This window comes from Lycorma delicatula, chromosome 6 (genome assembly GCF_047948215.1).
Source record: "Lycorma delicatula isolate Av1 chromosome 6, ASM4794821v1, whole genome shotgun sequence".
NCBI classification, from domain to species: Eukaryota; Metazoa; Arthropoda; class Insecta; order Hemiptera; family Fulgoridae; genus Lycorma; species Lycorma delicatula.
Genome location: NC_134460.1, coordinates 60,586,503 through 60,600,807, shown reverse-complemented (window position 1 = coordinate 60,600,807; position 14,305 = coordinate 60,586,503). Strand labels below are relative to the sequence as shown.

Genomic DNA, 14,305 nt, shown 5'->3' with positions numbered 1-14,305 from the left:
ATTATGAATTATTTTATAGTAAGCTAATAATTAATCAATTTTAACATGATAAAACTAACTGTTCGTATTTGAAGAAGATTTCTCATTATACTTAACTATCGAAATGTAATCATATTTTTTATATGGCCGAATCGGTTTTTATAAGCATCTATTTTCAATTTTCAATTTTAGTTGAAAAATTATTTTCTTACATTTTTGGGGGAAAACACACACACCAGATATATATATATATTTCGAATCTGTCTCATTATTTTTATTGTAAACATAAGATTCAAAATATAAATTTTACTTTAAAAAATAACTATTTCCTTAAAATAGAAAATAATAAATTTCTGACAGGAAATGGTTGGATTACAACTGAGTATATGTTGGGGAATTTGGCAACCTACAAACCGACTAAAAGCAAATCCTTGTAGAGAAACAAAACCATGTTTGGAGAAAATGAGATATCAACAGTAGTCTTACCGTCTATAAACTCAAATCTCTTAATGATTATATAAATAATAATAATAATAATCCATATGACATTAATGTGTTATTTATAACTCTTATTCATGGATATCCTAAAGCCTATTTTATGTGCTTTAAAAATTGTTGGATGAAATAATATCTAATTTGATGGCAAATAGAATAATAATTAATGATTTTAGTGAATAAATTATCATATATTATCTGTTTTAATGATGATTTAAATTTGCAGCTTAATAAGAAAATGATTAAAAAATTTGAATAACTTCAAATGTTGTTGTACGTATATTGATATTATGTTTTACAAGTCATTTGCAAAATTTTGTAAGATAGTTTTGTCTAGGATAAACTAAAACAACATAAGGGAGTTCAGAAAACTCATGTGAAAATGCGTGCCCTTTTATATATAAAAAGGCACGAGTATAATATATACACGTATAATCCATTTTAAAATTACCAAGGTTAGCTAAGGTTTTTTAAATTCCTAGTACAAAGCAATTTATGCTGCAATTTATATTTCAAGAGATTAGTTCAAAATATTTGATTAAAAATGAGTTACACCCAATCTACCTAAAAATCCTGAATTATCGGTCATCTGAATTATTGTGTACAGGATAGTCACCATCTATCTAAAGAAGCTTTGTGATATTTTTAGTTAAGAGTTTATATGCTGAGATTCCTTTACGTATAGATGGCTTACTTTAGATTCCTAGGGGTAGATTGGACTCTTCTACATCCATAGTTAAAGGACTTGTGTACAATCAGATCGACTATGATCAAGGGAGAAGCTTGCTGTGAACCAATCATAGACTTCCGTTTCTCACTGGTTACTGCAAAATAAGACTAATGACTGATGAATCTAATGACAATGTCAAACTCCCGTCCCCTGCTAAATATTAAAGTAATACACTCCCATATTCCCAAAGAGAAGGTCTGTATTCGCTCGTTATTTCACTTCTTAGAAACAGATTTAATACAGTGGTATCAATATGGAATAGTTTTGAACTGTTAGACATGGAATGAGAATTTATAGTACTTATATTAAAGTTCTGTTTACTCAGATATAATTTTCTTATTTGGAATATATTTATGTAACATTCATATCTTAGTGCACTACAAATGGCACAAGATTTATGCAAATTGTTTCTTAATTTAATAAATTAGTCCGCAATTAATTAAAAAGAAATAAAATAAAAAAAATGTAAAAACATGTTTTTTAAAAAAAAATCAAATTTTTAATTCAGTGAAAAGAGAGAACCTCATTATAATTTGACGTATTTACAGGAAGTTTGTTGTTGCCAGATTTTTTCTTTGTATTTTGTGTGCTATATTTATTCAAAGGTATAGTATTATACAATTAAAAAAAAAAGAAAACTATCATTCTTTTAACTTAAAGTTTATTTGAGAATTTCTATGTATAATGATAACATTTTCTTTATAATCCAGTTCACATGTAAATTACAATTGCAGATCTAAAGTTACAAAAAATTACAATTTTGTTTCTTTAAATAATTCTTGAGAATAATAATAATGCTAGTTTTTAGTAATTTATAATCCAGATGAATATACTTTGTATAGTAACAGTAAAATTATAATTGTATAATAACAGTAAAACTACTTATTCGTACAGGTTAATCGACAAAACTGTATTTTATAGTTTACCCACCGTGTTGTTCTAATGGTTAATATATCGTCATCGTAAATCAACTGATTTCGAAGCCGAGAGTTCTAAGGTTCAAATTCAGGGCAAATTCAAAGGCAGTTACTTTTACATACGGATTTGAACACTAGATCGCGGATACCGGTGTGCTTTGGTGGTTGGATTTTCAATTAACCACACATTTCAGGAATGTTCGACCTGAGACTAAACAAAACTACACTTCATTTACATTCACATACACCATCCTTACTTATCCTTTGAAGTAATACTTTGCAGTGGATTCGGAGGCTAAACAGGAAAAGAGAATGTATTTTATAGGTTGGGTATGAGGATGTTTTAAAAACGATAACGTAACAGCTGTTTAATGTAAAAAATTCATCTTAATTTTTTACATGGATTTTTTTTACATTTTTAATTTTTTTTTTTACAAGAAATGTGTTTCGATTAGAAACAAATTTCTTTGAAGCTCAGATCGATGGATCTAAGCTTCAAATCCTTGTAAAAATCAGTTGCTTTTATACGGATTTGAATAATAATCGGTGGATACCGTACTTTGGTGGTTAAAATTATATTAACTAATTAATTAATATTTGATGCAATAAATTATACATCAGACTCAGAAATGATCAGCTGAAAAGTCTGTACAAGACTATATCTCATGTACATGTGACATATTCTCATCTCATTAGGCCGAGGAAGGTTACTTATTGTTTGCCAGTGGAACTCATTGAAATGTACAAATTAGGTAAGAATAATTTCACGTATGAAGTCTCTTTGTTTTTTAATTGTATAATTTTTTTTCATTTATGCACATAAAATTCTCTTACAAATATATAAAAAAATGTGATTTATGTATATTTTTAAATGAATTTAGCGACGGAGAATCTATTGATCTGGGCAAGAATGAAATTAAAATCACTCTAATAATGTTATTAGTTTTATATATTTTCTAAAACAAACTCCAGGTATTTACCAGAAAATATTATTATATGCATATAATAATAGTAAGTAAAGATGCCAAGGAATTTTTACATGTAGAAAAATAAAAATTTTTATACATTTTTGCTCTAGGGATCCAATACAAAGCGACTACCTACGAGATTAATTATTTTTTTATTTAAATATTCTGAAAATAGCAGTAATCATGAAAGAATGTGCAATAAAAATTTACCTTACTTTTTACATTTCTTCTCAATAAATTTTAAATCTGATTCTAAAAAGTTTCTTTTGCATATTATTATTAATATATTAAAACAGTCATTTTTCAATAAAATTTAATGCAGATTTTTTAAATTATACAGTATTAATAAGTTATATTTATATCCAAAAATTTGTAAACTAGTGATAAATCCAACAAAGAGACATGCCAATGCAGAACTTTATTACTACCGCTTGTTAGTAATAGCCAACAGTATTCTATATCCAAATCCGTAGCCACTGAGACTTAAAACACTTAAATCGTTTAGTAATTTACCATAACTGAATAAATATGCAGTGAATTATACAGATAATTCACTTTGGGTGGAAGTGACTATCTAATACGAATTAATCACAAAATGTATGCATTGCATACGATCGATCGGAAGCGTCCATTAAATGCAATGGTTTATAATATGTGTGCATAGTGCGCTTTAGAGAGGGTTTTCAGTGTCTTGACAATTATCAATTAACAGGAGAAACATTTCCACGTTATACGTATGTATATATATATATATATATATATATATATATATATTTATGCGCGCGTGCGCGTATGTGTGTGTAGATCAGGAAACTCCTTGAAATAAAGGTGTTTTTAGTGAAAAAACAACCATGAAAGGCTGTAATTAAATTTAATTAGTATATTTAGATTGTAACGAATCACATTTTTTAGTTCTTTACTATTATTATTATTTTTTTTTCTTGATTTTAAATTATATTATAACCTACAAGTTGAAAAGAAATAAAAATAATACCATTTTAAAAACTTAACGATAAAAATTACCAAAAAAAAAACTGTTGTAACAAAGTATTCAATAAAATTTCAAACAGTTTTCGAATAGGTCGAGTTGGAGAGAAAAAAGGTAAAACCGACCAAAAAATCCTTTTGATTCTAACAATTAAGGTTAGGAATTGTTTGCATTTAATTTTGTTTTTCTTTCACTTACGGTCTACTCTTTTTAACTAGTTACCGTTTTACATTTTTGATGTGTGACTTTATCATCTATCTATTCACGTTTATTTTTAGTTACTGATTTATCTTTTAAAGTAAATAGCATTTTTATGGAAATGTTCGATGTTTCTGTTATAAAAAAATAATTGCTAGTTGCTCTTATAATAAAAAAAAAAATACGTTTGAATTTAATTCAATTTAATAATAGATTAAAAAAAATATTATCCTGTGATAAATGTGGTAAATCAAAAATTGAATTGCATTTTGTTTTTGTATAGTTATTAAAATATTGCTTATAAATAATGGGATAACGTTAAATTTAATATTCCTTAATTTTTTTTAATGCAGAGGTGATAAGTAAAAAAATATTACTGACTACTAGCAAAATATAATCCAACATAATTTCAGTTATACCATTATGCAACGATAATGAACCTCCAACCTTATATATGATTGTCATACTTATAAATGCTTATAACTAGACAAAATTGCCCTGCGTTGATCCTTATGTAATGGGCCAATTTATTATGTAAAAATACTGAAATATTATTAAAAATTTATAAACAGAAAATTACAGCAATATTGAATACTACAATAGCCAGAACACCGATAAATATAAGATGCTGTCCGTTCTCGTCAGAGATTAGTAAAATCATCATTAAATTCGTCTTTACAAACATCACCCTTGGAGAACAGATTTATCTGTTCTCTAAGGGGGTTCTCTGACTTATTCAGAGAACGCAATTAATTGGCAAGCTATGGAACAGTCTAACCACCGTAGAAAAACTAACTATAATCCTTATCCTCCGGAATTTAGCAATAACATTTAAATCAAATTCATACTTCCCTAAAACAATTTGCGATTATTACGCAATATATTTTAACTTTTTATTTTGTATATTATTTATTAACATCTTATTTTGTGAATATTAATTAGCTTATACTACTATGAATTATTTTTTTTAATTTAATACATAAGTCTAATTAATCTATTACAAGGTCATCATTATAAGTAACGAAAGTAATTCCTTATGGTTTTATATTCCGCGTTGAAGCTCAAAATTTATTTCAAGAGGGAAATCGACTTTTAAAAATATGTTATAGTTTTTAATTATATGAAATATTTATTTTATTTTTAATGCATTTCGCACATATTTTTAACTAGTATAAACAAACTATTCTAGAGTAAGACCGGATCAGTAAAATCGTTTCTACTGTGACCAACCGAGTCTGTACGTATCGTCTTTACTTCGAAATAACCAGACGTCAACCTCGATAAACAGAGAAGATAATCGACTTATTTTACATATGTTAGCCGGTCGAGGTTCGCTTCAATCGCCCGACCATAGCCAGGGGTTGTATAACAAGGGGTCCTCTCTCCTTGGACTTCCAGACACCAGGTCAGCTGAGGGAGCCGACTCTGGACTCCTCGAAGCCAACCACAGGACTTACCCAAAGGCCGCACAGCTCTTTTTGCTCTTCCCATTCCCGTCTTTCAAGAGGACTCCCCTCTCTTCGTCGCCAGCAGTGATCTTTACACGTTACTTTCATGGTTGTGAAAGTAATACTGATCAATAACAACAATTAAAATAGTCAGGCTATACAGAAACCTGAAAAAAAAACTAAATTACAAAAGACAGACGGTTTAGTGACCAAAAAAACATTACTAAAATATATACCTTTTGATGACGAAAGATTCTTAATTTGTTGCTGTTGTCACGGTAACACAAATTGTGAACTAAAATTACTAATCTTTTTTTTCTCTAATGGATATCTTGAATTCACAATTTCATCATCCCCAAGGGGCCTAGAACCTTAGTCTATAGCTTAAAACTTTCCCTGGGATAACAACACCACATTTCTGCAAATTTAAAAGCAATCGGTCGGTTGGTTTTTGCGTGATGCCAGAATAAACAGACAAACAAACTTTCGGCTATATATATAAATTAATAAATATATTGATAAATTGGCATATATCGCGGTAAACCTTTTTTACTGTTACACGGAATTGAATGCTAGATCGTGGATACCGGTGTTCTTTGATGGTTGGGTTTCAATTAACCACACATCTCAGGAATAGTCGAAGTGAGATTGTACAAGACTACACTTCATTTTCACTCATACATATCATCCTCATCCAAACCCGTGACGTATTATCTGAAAGGTAATTACCGGAGGCTAAACAGGAAAAAGAAAACATTTTCGCTGAGCTCAAAAACACAACCCATCGCTATTAGATTGAAGCGTTCGTTATATAAATAAAAACATAAACCGGTTGCCGTCAAAGAATTTCAATCTTTAATTTTAATATATGTTTACTTAATTAGCCTCAATAACCAAAATATAAAAAAAGTATACATAAACATTATGGAAAGCATATCCATTTTTCTTTTTAAGAAAAATATAGATATGCTGAAATTAATAATGGGAATTTGTCCTTTCACAATTTCAGATTTCATATTTCCGGGAAGGCATTTAAATCTTGTAATTTTGGTTTAAATTTTTTCTTACGAAATAACAATATTACTCGTATTATACAAAAATAGTTTTCTAAATAAAAACAGTATTTTGTATTTTATGATTATATTTACTGTTATTGTCGATTAATCAAACCATTAAAGTATTTAATGGTTTATGTAATGTTTTAAATAATTTACGTTATATGGATTATACATTTACCTATTACAATATAATTAGCCATACTGCTATTGAACATGGAATATAAAATTAGATATGGTATGAGTAAAAAAAGGTTTTGCAATGAAAGTACGAAAAGATCCTAATGATATAAAATCCCAATAAAATGTTGGGTTTTACTTTTCAATAATATAGGTTGTTTTGTACATTACAATGAAGCCTTTGTTGGATATAATTTGCGTTTGTAGGAATAACTCAGTTTATTAATTTAACTTTTATTTAGTAATTTTATTTTTTTATTTATTTAAGTATTTGAATTTATTATTTAATCGGTCTTACTCGGTGATTCCCAAACTGTGCGCCGCGGCGCCCCGGGAATCTGCGGCGTCTTCTGAGGGGCGCCGGGAAATATTGTAAAAACTTTTATAATTAATTCAAGGAAAAATTTATAATTATTAATTTAATGTTAATAAGGTAAAAAAGATAATGAAGAAACACGAGTTTTATTAATTTTTATCTCTTACTTACGTGTAGTCATACTTTTACTTAGGGTAGGGCGCCATGGAAACATTTTAATTGAAAAAGGGTACCGCGACTCGGTTAAGTTTGGGAACCACTGGTCTAACCATTTTCATTCTGAATTCCAACTTAATTAAATTTTTTATTTATCTTATTATTTATTATTCATAAACTTACAATGTAGAATCCTTAAAAACCGAATCTTAGGATTGAAATAAGCATTGCGCATTTTGTAGGTCTAAATTTAGTATGTAATTTATATTAAAGTATAATATTAAAGTTAACAGAGATCAATCATAACGGAAATTGGGTTTTCTTCCAATAAACAATACAGGGATGAGTTTCTTGCCTGTGGATTTAATACCATTTTTTTATGTTTTATTTTTTTATTGACAAAACAGCTTTTATTTTTTAAATAACAAAAATAGATATTTAAAAAAAAATATATATAAAAATTGATTTAAAAAACAGAATACTTAAAAATGCGATAAGGTTACTTTTAGGGAAATTAATAGGAGATTTTTTAAATAGTCAAGAAAAGTATTTTTTTTTCTTTAAATATTTTGATGATTTGATTAATTAAGAAAATTTCTCTTCAATGAAATGGAATTATTTACGTTATCCAAAAAGTCATTTTGGGATTAATAAGGATGAAACATTCTAGGATTTTTCATCTTCTTATTTATTATTATTGTTATAAACCGTTGTTATTAAATTTCAAATCTATACACTAGTAATAATGTTGTTTGTATACCAGTTTGTATTTTCAAGTTTGGTTAAATGAAGTTCATTATACGGGTATGGCACGTACTCATTTTTCTTTCAGCGTAAAACGAAATATTTAACATAACACATTACTCGCGTGCGCGAGCACAATATACTATGTATTGTGACTAGTAAAATCTAAAAGTTGAAGGAACTATAAAAAAATACGATGCTCTCAGTTATGATGGAATATATTTTTGTATTTTTAGGAAAATTTATATTAGTCACGTACAAAGAATATAATCAGGCCTTAAGCCTGTTACATTAATATATCCTTGTTACCAGCAGCAATATATGAAAATCTATAATTAATAAGTATATACTAGTTACCATTATTCAAGATTCAGTTAGGAATTTTTTTTCTTAAATCATGTAATGTATTTTATAATTGTTTTGTTTTTTTCATTTTCAATTATTATTTATTTTTCTATTGTTCAGGATAGTACTAAAGTTGAAATCTAACAATTATTTTGTCTGCAAATTAGATCAAGTGTGATTCTTTAAATATGCACATGTTTCTTGAATATTTCTAGATACAGATGAAAAATTTTACATAAAAATCCTCTGCCCATTTAATTATTGTATTTTATTTTATTTTCTTGTACGCAGTAAAGGTATTGTGATGGTGAAAAATGTCGGTTTCCAGATTTCAACGGAAATATCTTTTTTGACCATCCCTAAATCCGTTTTGACTAGTTTCGGCGTGACGTCTGTACGTATGTATGAATGTATGTATGTACGTACGTGTGTATCTCGCATAATTAAAAACGATTCGTCGTAGGATTTTGAAATTTTGGATTTACGATGTTGTACCATCTAATTGTGCACCTCCCCTTTTGATTGCAATCAACAGAACTAAATGTGTTAAAAAAAGCCCGTAATCCAATAAAATTTGGATTTTGGACGTTTTACTAACTGCAATAATAAACCCTGATTGAGAGCTTTTCAACTATATATCATAAGTGGTAGTTATTTTCATTGGTTCCAGAGTTATAGCCAAATAAAATTTTAATTAATGAAATATTTGGATCTTACGGGAAGGCACATCGGTTGGAATCAGACTTCATCTTATTTTTTTATTTTTTATTTATTTAAATATATTGATTTATATTATTAGAAAAATTATGTGAAGATTTTAATGAAATAAAATTGTCTGTACTTTTCATTTAAAAAAAAAAGTGTGTAAATGTAATTTAATAGGCGTATAAGGAAGTTATGTGTTCACATCTGATTTTTGTAGGATATTTCACAGAATAAGATAATGTGAATATATATACTGAGGTAAAGAATAAAACATACCGATTTATCGTAGATTCCATTGATTTGCAACAATAACTACTGTTGCAAATCAATGAAATTGTTTTCAATGCTTCACTATTTTCCGCCAGTTTCTTTATTTCGTAACAATAATAATACCAAATATCTTATATGATTACTGAATTTGGTCTACCTCTTTAATTCTTTTTTCAGTTACTATTTGCAGTATCGTTTGAAGTAAACTCTAAATCACCGTGTGTTTTTTCCTTTCTTTCATCATGTCTTCTTTTTAAATCCTATCACAGAGGCTTTTCATATAGGTTTTCGTCTCCTCGTTTTTTGTTTCACAGGAAATTTTCATATTCTTAAAGACTCTTCTTCTGCATCACATCTCAAATACCCTTTGGAACTTAATAATTTTTTTTTTATAGTAGTAATAACAATTTATAATTATACTAATGCGTTAAAGTTTAATATATTCTTTAATTATTTTTTTGGGTGACTAAAATTAAAAACAAAATATTTAAATTATTTTAAAACTTTGATATAAACTTAAATTATAGTATTTGCAATAAGGTCTGGAATCCCTTGCTGTAAGATATATAAGTAAGATGTAAGTAGTTACGTTAATACTAAGAATAAATGTGTTGATGTTTAAAATATGTCTACGGATGAAAGAAGTTCTACGTGTATATCAAAACTACGCGTATGATTTTTCTGTGGGTATACGTTTTTAGTTTTAAAGTGACTAGATAAATGTGCTTCTCTCAGGATTTAATCCGTAATTTAAGTAGATGGGTATAAACAAATCTTATCGCCTTTGATGACATGGTTATCTAGGGAAAAACCACATCCTGCATTTTAATTTACAGCATCGTTTACCATTGTTTATCTTAAAATTGATTTTTAGATCCTTAAATGAAGTTTTTTAGCATTTTAATAGCAGCTCATAGCATTTTTTACAGCTTTTTAAGAATACCCTTTTTCTTTTGAAAATATAATTGATTTTATCATTATAATGGTGTCATAATTATGAAAACAGAGATATGTTTTTATATATATTATTTTGTTATGATAAATGCCAATATCAATTAAACAATTTAGTTTTGTATTCTATTAAATATTGCATAAAAAATAAATGTTAAAACTGTGAACTCTTATGGAAATATAAAATAATATAAGTATTTAGGAATGTAGGAATATGCAAAAATCTGCAAACAATACCATTTATAAAACGCCGCAAAGTAATGACTAATTAAGCGAAACAAATTCACTCTAGCATTACTAAGCTTTCCTGGTGAACAGTTTGAGTTGTATTTAACAGGATTTCTTCTATATTTTCTCGACTTTGAGATGTCAACACTAAAATTTAACAGCACCTATGCCTCATTTATAAAAGGCACTTGTAGTGGTAATCTAAATTTTTGTCCAGCAAACCCAACTTAAGAAAATTATATCCCAACGCATTCGCTGGCACACATATAAACAAACAGGTAGAACTTTATCAGTTATTCCGATGTTTCATGACGCCTTGTGTCTAAAAAAAACCTAAAAAATATTGGAAAGGTAATATTTTTAAGATATCATTTACTACTATTACTACTATTATTACTACTATTATTACTACTATTACTACTATAGTAGTAATTACTATTATACTATTACTACTATAGTATTACTACTATTATTATTACTACTATTACTACTACTACTATTACTACTACTACTACTACTACTACTACTACTACTACAATATATCTATCAGCAACGTTAACAGCATTTATTTTCAAGTTAATTCTTTGTTTACAATTTCATTCTTCCTGTTTTATAACACGAGCTACAGAGTAAATTAGTGGTTTTTCGGCAAAGATTTGTCTAAAAATAATTATTAAAAATATTTAAAAACTAAATAATTATTTAAAAATAGAAATTATTATTTGGTTATACATAAATTAATAAATAATAAGAAAGTGTGTTGGTCATATGTGTACGCGTGCGCACATGTATATATATATATATATATATATATAAATGCGTGTTTGTGTGTAACACTGTTTTTTATATCTTTTAACCTCATTCCTTTACATAATGATAAGTGATATTTATAACTTTGAAAAAAAAACCTGAAGTTTATAAGGAAAATGTACTTTAAAATTCGAATTAAAATCACTTCATTAAACAGAAGGAAAATTACAAGCTAGATCCATGTTGTACCTAGAAATTTTGGGCGGAGTTTTTAGACGTGTTTTATGCTGAATAGAATACGCACTAGTACAAGATTTCGTAGATTAGATTATAGTACCCTGTTTCTTGCTTGCACTGATGTACATTTTACGTAGAATTTTATATCATTAAAATAAAAATATTTTAAAGAATATTATTTTAGTATATGTTTTTTAAAACTTTGTAAATAGTCAACAATAAAAAATTTATTAAATAATATAGCTTAAATATTTATAGCTTACTCAATAGAATGGTGTCACATAAATACACATCTTCAGGTTATCCATTCCTGAAACAAAATAACATATCCAGACATTAGTATTATTGTTTTTTTTTTTTATGAAAATAACAAACAACTTTGTCATTTTAATTTATTTTAATTACAAATAAATGGATTCTGTTTAACCTTATTCCTTTATAATCCGATTAATATTCTGAGGCTTTACTGTTTATATTTATTTATTACCTTTTTTTTAGGTAAAAATTGATGTTTTTCGTGTTTAATTTCATTAGAATGTAATTATTTTCGAAGTTTTAAAAACGTAAGCTTTTAATCCAGCTTTTTACCGTTACTTTAGTTAATATAGCTACACGCATTAGAAGAATCTATATTATGTACATTACAATTTGCATTATATTAACGAATTTTTTTTTTGTGCAGTCATTATTATTCCCATTTAACGTTGAAAATAATAGTACTTTTTTTCTATTCAGTTAGTGATTTCTCTCCGTCGCTCTTCTTTTAATGTTTTATCCTCGCATCTTTTAATAGTTTATTTTTAAATATCAAAACGTAGTTATTAGATTTAATACACAAATATTTTTCTAAAAAAAACTAAAATTCTATTCTCATAACTGAAAAGTGGAACGAAGTAAGATCTGGAACGTTGGATTGTATTACCAAAGCAATTCCTTTTTTCAGTTCCACTCCATTTAAAAGTTTAAGGCGTGTAACAAGTACCGTATTAAAATGTTACAAAAAGTTTTCTCTACCGCATTTAAGGAAATTCTTTTTATTTTTGTTGTAATGTAGTATTTTAAAACCATAAAATTAAAAATTTTATTTCCTAAAAAAAAAATCATTAACATAATTTATATATAAAACATATGTAGAGTGTTTCAGGAGGGAAAAGGGAAATAATTTGGGAACAGATTCTAGAACCTGAAAAAGGCAAAAGAGATTGATACTAACAAACGTTCGAAAAAGTTTTATCGAGTTACGGCTAGCGAAAAATTTCGCCCAATTTCAGTTCTGCCCGTGAAATGAGGTCTTACGTCTTTCTAAAATTGTTAAGGCTATTTTACGTTAGATATCATGAAAATTACTAGAGATACAGTCTTGGGACTTATTTTATTCGTTTTGTCAGGCCAAGAAACATAAGAAACCATCAAATTTACTCTTTATATAATATATTGAATATAATATTCTGAATTAGTGGTATTCTACCGTAAAACTTTCCGTGGTTTGGGTTGAATATATCATCGTTTTGATTACGCATCTTTTCTCTTGTTTTAATGAAAGTTTGATTCTCAGTTTACCAAAATCATTTACATAATTTTGTTTTATTTGTTGTAAACTTTCAGGAATTTAAGATACGTATGTAATGGTCATACACATTACTTCCTGCATCACGTTTAAGAAAGAGCTCATTTTTCTCTCTGATACTGTTTTTCCGGATTATTCTTTCATCACCCGATATGATCTTTATTACATAAATTTCACGTAAATTTTAAAGTTTAATCGTGGATTATTTATAATTTTAATGGAAAAATTAATTAAAAGTACAATTTTTTATGTTTAAACAAATATTTTTTGGACTTTTATCTTTCAAATTTAACGTTATTTATAATCTCTAATTATTTTGTTTCCAGGATATCTTTATACGAGGTTATTATTAGTAATTCAGAAAACTCGTCCGTAGTAACATTAAACATAACACTGTTACTTGGGACAGTTTATGACGTTTGAATTAGATAGTGCGGTATCCTATAATGTAATACATTCGACATTAGTGCATTTGTCAAATAATAAACACCCACTTCTCTTATTAGATTTCAGCGTTCTTTAAAGCCAGTATATCCGAGATTTATGCTGAATATTCGTTTTTTTTGATAGTAAATACAAAGCTAATTCGTGTTAAAAATGGATCCTTGTAATTAAAATACCATTTTCATATACGTCAAAGTTAAATTTTATTTATTTTATGTTAAGCCTCTGCCATCCGAAAAAAAAAATCTAAATTTCCCTAAGTCATATATTAAATATATGAGTCTGTATAAAGACTACACCTCATTTACATGTTACATACGAGTATATCATCCTCATTTTATTAATCCGTGGGGGAAGTTGCTTGTTATTCACTAGTTGAACTGATTGAATAATGTACACATTAGGAATAAATTATTATTCCTAAGGTGTACATTGCAAACATTGCAGAAGCATATAATTATTTATGTTTTATATGATTAATGAAGTGATATAGAACAATGAAACTTAGAAAAAAATACTGAAATTTAAAAAAAATCCTAACCTGATGGGCATTTCAAAAAGGTTAAACAATCATTATCATAAATAAGCAGAGTTATAAAACGTGAATTTTAGCACTAATTAAAATGGATTTTAT

General features: G+C 27.3%; 1 protein-coding gene across 1 annotated transcript in view; it reads right to left on the bottom strand.

The window, feature by feature from the left end:
• Positions 1 to 14,305, bottom strand: part of kek2 (leucine-rich repeat, immunoglobulin-like domain-containing kekkon 2 protein) — a 537,340-nt gene that overhangs the window by 178,383 nt on the left and 344,652 nt on the right. Inside the window, exon 2 of the mRNA XM_075369227.1 lies at positions 11,924 to 11,970. The gene's annotated coding sequence lies outside the window, so the exon portion shown is untranslated. The remainder of the gene's footprint in view (positions 1 to 11,923; positions 11,971 to 14,305) is intronic.